The sequence below is a fragment of the Bos indicus x Bos taurus genome, chromosome 21 (assembly GCF_003369695.1).
Source record: "Bos indicus x Bos taurus breed Angus x Brahman F1 hybrid chromosome 21, Bos_hybrid_MaternalHap_v2.0, whole genome shotgun sequence".
Taxonomy (NCBI): domain Eukaryota; kingdom Metazoa; phylum Chordata; class Mammalia; order Artiodactyla; family Bovidae; genus Bos; species Bos indicus x Bos taurus.
Window position 1 is genome coordinate 34,901,936 of NC_040096.1, and position 8,262 is coordinate 34,910,197.

Here is an 8,262-nt window from a genome sequence, read left to right on the forward strand (position 1 = left end):
GTCACCCTGAATTGATCAATTATCCCTGTAGAAGGGGTCATGGATATACAAGACTGTGGAGATCCACCCCTGCCAGGAGGTCAGGGTGGACACACAGGAGCTAGAGATATGGTTGAATAATGATACCCCAAACAAAAAACAATTACCGACATGTTCTAGATTCCCCTCTTGGTGCCAGGGGAAAATAGAAAAAGTAAAGAAAGGGGAAACAAAGGCAGAGATGGCTTTTAGTCATATCAGTGTGTATGAAGATACATGTGTCTTCATTAGGCAGACATACATATAGCTCTCTAGATCTTTAGGATTGTGTTCTTAGCTAAGTAGAAAAATTTCCTTTAAAAACTTTTTTTCTGTTTCTTAAATTTGTGGTGGGGGGGGGGGGGCAGACTATGAGCTTCCCTGGTGGTTCAGATGGTAAAACATCTGCCTGCAATGCAGAAGACCCGGGTTCGATTCCTGGGTAGGGAAGATCCCCTGGAGAAGGAAATGGCAATCCACTCCAGCACTCTTGCCTGGAAAATCATGCTGTGTGGCTTGTGAAATCTTAGTTCCTCGACCAGGGATTGAGCCCAGACCCTCAGCAGTGGAAGTGCAAAGTCCTAACTGCTGGACCACCAGGGAATTCCCAATACTGTATTCTTTAATAAAGTAAATCCTTCTCTCCACTTCTTTATGCCAGTTTTATTGCCTTGGGTAGAGGCCTTGTTCAGTACTGAAGTTAGCAGGGTACATGTCAGTTTCTTGGAGTGCAGGTGACCCAGTGCACAGGATCAAGGTCAGGTAGGGTGTGGGGTGAGGCCTGAAATCAGTCCCGTCGTCTTATTCACTACACCGTGTTCCAGGTCCCCAGTATCAGAAGTGGACCTGGTACAGAGTGGGCACTCAATAATTTCTGAAAAAATGTGAAAGTGTTAGTTGCTCCGTCATCTACTACTCTCTGTGACCTCATGGACTATATAGCCCACCAGGCTCCTCTGTCCATGGAACTCTCCAGGCAAGGATACTGGAGTGGGTAACTATTCCCTTCTCCAGGCGGGTCTTCCTGACCCAGGGACCAACCTGGATTTAGGGTGAAGCCTAAACAGTTAATCACAACCAAGTAGATAACCAGAGCTAAAATTAGAACATCAGCCAGAGAGACCATAGAGTGACAAGAAGGTAATCCAGGAACAGGCCAGCAGCCCCCTCTCCCCCTAATACATGTGAGGGTGACGCAAGGGAGGAGGAAGGACTGACTGCATTTAAAGAGACACGGGCCGGGCAGAAACGATGATAACATCTGTTACCTTAAAGTTGCCTTTATACTTGTTCATCTCCTCTTTCATTTACAAGCATCTTCAGGGCCAGAATAGTATCTGATTTATTAATCTATCCCCCTAGCTCCTAATAATAATATGCAGACAGCTCACATTCAATAAATATTGGTGGAATGAATTAATAGATTAAAATTTTAGGGAGCCACGGGAAAAAATACTCAATTGATTTGATATAATATTTTTAGTGCAGAAAGTGAACTTAAATAAATGTTTTTGTCCTCCAGAACTCAGATATTTATCCACAACGTAAGAATGTTGGGGAATAATTGTTTAGTTTTTAATCTTCTTTTTAAAAAATATCATCTGTAAAAAGATAAATTTTTCTTGAAGTTTGACATGCAACTGATTTTACTTTTTCATGTTGAATGACAGCATCCTCCTAGCTTAATTTCTACTCATCATATTTACTGTATATTTTGTGTACTGTACTTTGAGTCAAATGACATGAAGACTATCTAAATGATAGCATTTCTATCGAAGTTTTGATTGTAGCCATTACACAAAATAAGCTGCATTTGATATTAGCTGGAGCAATTTATTTTTTATATTGAGTCTGTATCCTGTAAACTTGCTAAATTCATTTAGCAGTTCTAGTAGCTTTTTTGTAGCTTCCTTAATATTTTCTATATATGATCATGTCATCTGTGAATAATGACAATTTTACTTAACTGTCTTCCAGAAAAAAGCAAACACCCTTTCAGTTCAGTTCAGTTCAGTCGCTCAGTCGTGTCCAACTCTTTGCGACCCCATGAACACCCTTTAGAGGAATGCAACAAATCTAGCACTCAACCACATAAACTTACCAATGTTCATCACTTAATTAAAAGTTATTAGATAATCAAAGAAATAGGGAAATGCAACACATAATCAGGAAAGGACTCAGTCAACAGAAACCGACCCAGAAATAATAGAGATGGTTCAGTAAATAGACAAGGACTTCAGCTATTATATATCCTCAAGGATTTTAAGGGAAACCTTTACATGCATACATATGTATGTAAATACCTCCTTACATACATAATGAGGAGAAACAAGGAGAAACTGTGCTCAGTTGCTCAGTCATGTCCAACTCATTGCGAGCCTGCCAGGCTCCCCTGTCCATGGAATTCTCCAGGCAAGAATACTGGAGTGGTTTGCCATGCCCTTCAAGTGAAAAAAAAAAAAAAACCCAAAACATATATATATATAAAAGAACCAAGTGAAACTTCTAGAAATGAAAAATACAGTATCTCGAGAGTATGTAGAAAAGAAAATACTACGTAGGATTAACACAGGTGTTCTGCTGGCCTCTGTTCCTCCAGGACCTTTGCAAGTCCACCTTCTGTCTCTTGAATTCCCTCTACCTCCTCTGAACTGAAACAGCCTCAGGCATGACTTCCTCCCTTCTGGGATCCAGGAGGCAAGGACTGAGGGAGGTTGGGCTGCCATCAGACCCACCATCTACAGTGTTTTGTGATCATTCCTCATTCTGCAACATTTGGGGCTGCTTTCCACTCTGTATTTGCCAGAGGAGGGTAGGGGAGGTGGCTTAGGTATGTGTCTATAACTTGCTTTGATGTGACCCTTTTTCTCGACACTGTTTACACCAGTTTCCAGTGTTGCTGAGCAGCTATTTCGTGGTCCCCAGTCACTTCTCCTCTAGAGGACAAATGATTCACAGATAGGAGCCTTGGGAGACTCCTGGTCTCTGGTTGGGGTTTGCTCAAATCCTCTTTCTCTATACATTTTTATATAAAATATAGCCATTTGGCCTTTGCTCTTAGAAGTAGGGCAATCAGAATCTTGATTACAGACATAATTGTTGAAAATGACCTTGGAATATCCCACTGTTATAGGTATATACAGAGGAGATGAGAATTAGACCATAAAATCTATTTCCCAAATTTCGAAAAAGTTCTTCCAGTATTTCCAGAAAGAGCTTGTGTGACTAATAGGCTATAAATAAATATAACTTTGATGCATTATGCAGCATGTAGTCTGAGACAAATGAGGCAAATAGATGCTTTATTCAGAATCATCAGAATCTTTAATGATAAAGTTCAGCTAAAGCGTATGTGATTTTTTTTCCCAACCCTGAGCACATATGAAGGAAATACTTTTAGGTAACCCTTTGTGTGCAATTGTTAAGGTTCATGTATTTTTATTTCTTCCTTTTGTAAGACATGAGAAAAATTAAAAATTTACTTTAAAAATCTAAGAAAATTGGTAAGCATTCACCAAAATGTATTATTGGGAGGGAGTTCCCCTTAAGTTATATCTATATAACCATATCTATTTTGTTTATTTTTTATTATTGTTTTAATTTAGTTTTAATAGGTAGTGCATTCACATTCAAAAATCATACATATATAATTTATACATGTGTTATGTGTGTACAGTAAAGTGTCTCTCTACCAACCGCTGTCTCCATTAGCTTAGATTCATACTACCAATGGCATCACTATTATTGATTGTTTACTTAGCCATCAGGCACATCCTTCTTCAGATCCAAGTTGTTCAGTTCAGTCGCTCAGTCGTGTCCGACTCTTTGCAACCCCATGAATCGCAGCACGCCAGGCCTCTCTGTCCATCACCAACTCCCGGAGTTCACTCAGACTCACGTCCATCGAGTCAGTGATGCCATCCAGACATCTCATCCTCTGTCGTCCCCTTCTCCTCCTGCCCCCAATCCCTCCCAGCATCAGAGTCTTTTCCAACGAGTCAACTCTTCACATGAGGTGGCCAAAGTACTGGAGTTTCAGCTTTAGCATCAGTCCTTCCAAAGAACACCCAGGGCTGATCTCCTTTAGAATGGACTGGTTGGATCTCCTTGCAGTCCAAGGGACTCTCAAGAGTCTTCTCCAACACCACAGTTCAAAAGCATTTAGCAATATATATTCTTATTTTCCCACCTTTTTACCCAATGGTAACATTACTGTTACACGGTTGTGTACCAGTAGCATGCCAAAGGCAGAGTGGTGGAAGTGTCCCATGTAGCCTTAAGAGAAATGTCAGCACTTGTCTAGAACTTAGACTAATAAGAGTTTTGAAAGAAGGAGTGCTGACCTACATTTCTTAGAATTATTGCCACATGGTTACTTTATTTTTATTAAAAGACCAATTTCTAGTCCATTTGAAAAATTGATTTAAAATTTCTACAGGTAATGAAGCTTGGACCACCTGTATCAGCAACACAGTGCTCCACCCTACTCTGGTCCTAGTATATCAGTTTTCTCAATAGCCTACAGACCTTTCCATATTAGTGGAGAGAGAACTCTGTTTTTTACAGCTGCATAATATTCCATTGTGTGGAGGAGCAACAGTTTATTTACCTAGTTCATCGAGGACAGTTGGTGGTCTTTTAGGGTATTTACAATCTTTGGTTTTTACAAAGTATGCTGCAGTGAACAGTTCATACTGATGTAATTTTGCATACATGTGGAGTATCTGTAGGATAAATTCTTAGTTATGGAAAGCTAGGACAAAGGGCCTATGTGTCTGTAATTTTGATAGAAATTGGTAAGGAGAGAGTAAATTTACTCTCTCACTGCAATATGCAAGACTGCCGGGTTCCCCACGCCCTGCTGAGAAAGTGTGTTATCAAAAATTGCTCTGTATTTGTCAACCTGATAAGTGAGGAAAGATGTATCTCAGTATATTTTTAATTTAGATTTTTATTGTGATTGAGTTTGGGCATCATTTCATGTCCTAAAGTGGCATTTTATTTATATTCCTCTTCCTGTGAACTCTTGCTGTGCATGCTTTCCTGAGTTTTCTGTAGATTGATTATCCTTTTTGAATCTCCAGAAGTTCTTTATACATCACAGAGATTAACCCTTTGCGATATGTGTGACAACTATTTATCCAGTTTATGGTTTGTATTTTAACCTTGATTATAGTATTTTTGATCATGTAGAAGTTTGTGTGCTTGGGTGGTTCAGTGTGTATGCAAAATTGAAGTCATCAATATTTTCATTATGAGTTTGGGAGTTTGAATCTTACATTTCTCCTATGAAGATGCCTCAAGGTAACCAAGTAGTTGCTGAGGGGGAAATTTTCTTTATGGAAATACTTCGTGTAATAAATAGAAAAGGAGTGACGGAATCAGAATATCACCTGCTGCAAGCCTTAATGGGGACCCTGATGATCAGTGGCTGCTAACATCACAAATAGGGAGAAAAGCAGGCATTGCTGCCTCCTATAGCAATGATAAAATCAGTGATGAGTGGATCTTGGCAAACAAGTAAACCTGAATCTGATCAAGTCTGTAGCTATAACTGTCAATTTACAAAAAACACAGAGGAGGGTAAAGGATGAACAAAAACATTTCTTCTTCTCCATGGAAAATTGATACTTGGTGGTGGCTCAGATGGTAAGAATCTGCCTGTAATGCAGGAGACCCAGGTTTGATCCCTGGGTCGGGAAGATTCCCTGGAGAAGGGAACGGCTACCCACTCCAGTATTCTTGGCTGGACAGAGGAGCCTGGAGGGCTACAGTTCACGGGGTCGCAAAGAGTCAGACACAATTGAGCAACTTTCACTTTTTTCACTTATCTGTGTTTCCTTAAGAACAAGCTTCTTTTCCACCACAAGTCTGAGAGGCCGGATCTTAAGCTAACTCCATCCTGAAAAGATCAGATTAGCCAGTTGTTGGGTTGTCAAAACATTTTATTTCTTCCTGGTTAATAACAAACTTGGGCCCTATGACTCCGTTGGGGAAAGCAGTATCCATTTCCAAGGACTCATGGGGAAAATTGTCTAATGAATTGCATGGGCCCTATAAGCTCAAGTCTTTTTCTGAAACCCTTTCCCTCTGTGCCTATAAAGTCTGCAAAGTAAATCCTTATTAAACTGATAGCTTTTATTCAAAACAGCCCACATTTCAGAGCAACTGCTATTCCCCTGCCAACTAAATGCCCAATTAGTCTTTAATAAAAACAGCAACTAGTACAGTGCCCAGCAGAGGAAAGTATTTAACAAACCCTTTATTACCCAATTCAGTTAGCTTGGGTGACCTACATAATGTTTATGCAATTTTTTTTCTGAAATAAATACTACATGAGTTGACTAACATAGGATTATCTTAACTCTTTTGTTACAAAGGAGATTAATCCACAACTAGAAAGGGTTGTGCCTTATTCCTTTTGTCCTCATAGTATCCCTGTCAAGAACAGGAGAACCAGTCATTGTTTTCATTTTAACATAGATTTAACAAAATCTATGGGCATATAGCGGAGAAGGCAATGGCAACCCACTCTAGTACTCTTGCCTGGAAAATCCCATGGATGGAGGAGCCTGGTGGGCTGCAGTCCATGGGGTTGCTAAGAGTCGGACATGACTGAGCGACTTCACTTTCACTTTTCACTTTCACACATTGGAGAAGGAAATGGCAACCCACTCCAGTGTTCTTGCCTGGAGAATCCCAGGGACTGGGGAGCCTGGTGGGCTGCCGTCTATGGGGTCACACAGAGTCGGATACGACTGAAGCAACTTAGCAGCAGCAGCAGCATGGACATTTAGGGCAACGATTACCCAAGTTTCCCTTCTTGGTCCCAGCTCCTAGGTGCCTTCTCTCCAAGGTGTAAGGAGTGCAGGCAGGCAGGGATAATGGCCTTCATTTGAGCATCAGCCCAGGAAACACTTTAATGGTAAACTCCACAGGAACACATATACAAAACGAACACTAGTGTGTTGGGCTTCTTAAAATAGAGTTGTAACCAACAGGGTGTCTTTTAAGTGAAATATCAAAATGCATATTCTTTAGTGGATTTGCTGGGTTCCTTAAATCAGCATGTCAACAATTTTGAGCTTAACTTTGATCACCAATTCCTCCTGCCAGAGAGCTGGCAGTAGTTCATCAAGAGGGTCTTGATAGAATGTCCAAGTCCTCCTTCTCTATCATTATGTATTGCTATTTTGTCCTTTAAAAATTTAGGTAGCAGAGGACTCAGAAGATGCCATCCTTAAGGCATTCAATGTACAACTTTTCGGTTAAGAGAGATTTGCTGTGCTCGCTATAAGGCTGCACACAGTGGCAGACATGCTGTTTTCCTCTCACTTTTGCCGTCTGCCTTGAGCTTGTGCACAGAGCTCTTGGCTGTGCTCCTCACCCCCATGTGCTGCCTCTGCATGCGTGCAGGGCAGACCGTTCTCTGCCATCCTGTTCATTCCTATCGGACCTGCATGGAGACAAGAGCATGTTTGTATTTTGGGGCACAGCCTGCTGTCTTGGAAAGAGCATGGAATCTGGGATTGAAAGACCTGGGTTCAAATCCCAGTTCTGAGGCTTACCAGACAATTGAACAATTCAATTCCTGTTTATGGTCCCCACTTCCCAGATCTCTTAAACAGGAATATTACCAACCTTGTAGAATTTTGTGAGGCTCAAGTGGGAAAATATGTAATAGTTCTAATACATGGTCCGTGCTTAACACTCTATTTTATTGATTATAAAACACATCATTATAGGCTGATCATGTTTTTCTTGGGAGCAGAATTTAACATTGGAAGTATATGTGCCAGAAAATCCTGTGCATTGAAAGAGAGTTGGTGATTTGGAAAAGTAGACAAGGGCAAAAATGGGAGTATCAGGGGTTCCAAGGGAAAGCTTCACCCAGCTGTGCCTGACCCAGGAGATAGAATACAGCCTGAAATTGCCAATTTTTTAAAAACTGTGTTTTGGTTTCCTGTGATTCCTGACTTTTTATGTAGGACTTTTTTGACTACAAGTTAAAATTAAAAAAAAAAACAACAACAAAACCCACCAAGTTGGGACCACAGTCTGGTACGGAGAGCCCTTCCTCCTGAGACACGGGGCATGGCCGGAAAGGTGTCTGCCCCTTGCTGTCACACACTGCAGGTTTGTGGGGAACCTTGTGCTAAACCATTCATAGACGACCTGCTTCTGGGTCGGGGTTTTCATACGGAGCAGAGCAGCTCCCCTGGCTGCGATCTACTGAAAGGCAGC

The 8,262-nt window shown here is 41.0% G+C and overlaps 1 non-coding gene across 1 annotated transcript; it reads left to right on the top strand.

Annotated features, from left to right (window-relative positions):
• Positions 1-396: 396 nt before the first annotated feature.
• TRNAC-GCA lies at positions 397-468 on the top strand. Its single transcript has one exon. It is a non-coding gene; the product is annotated as a tRNA-Cys (tRNA).
• The last annotated feature ends 7,794 nt before the right edge of the window (positions 469-8,262 follow it).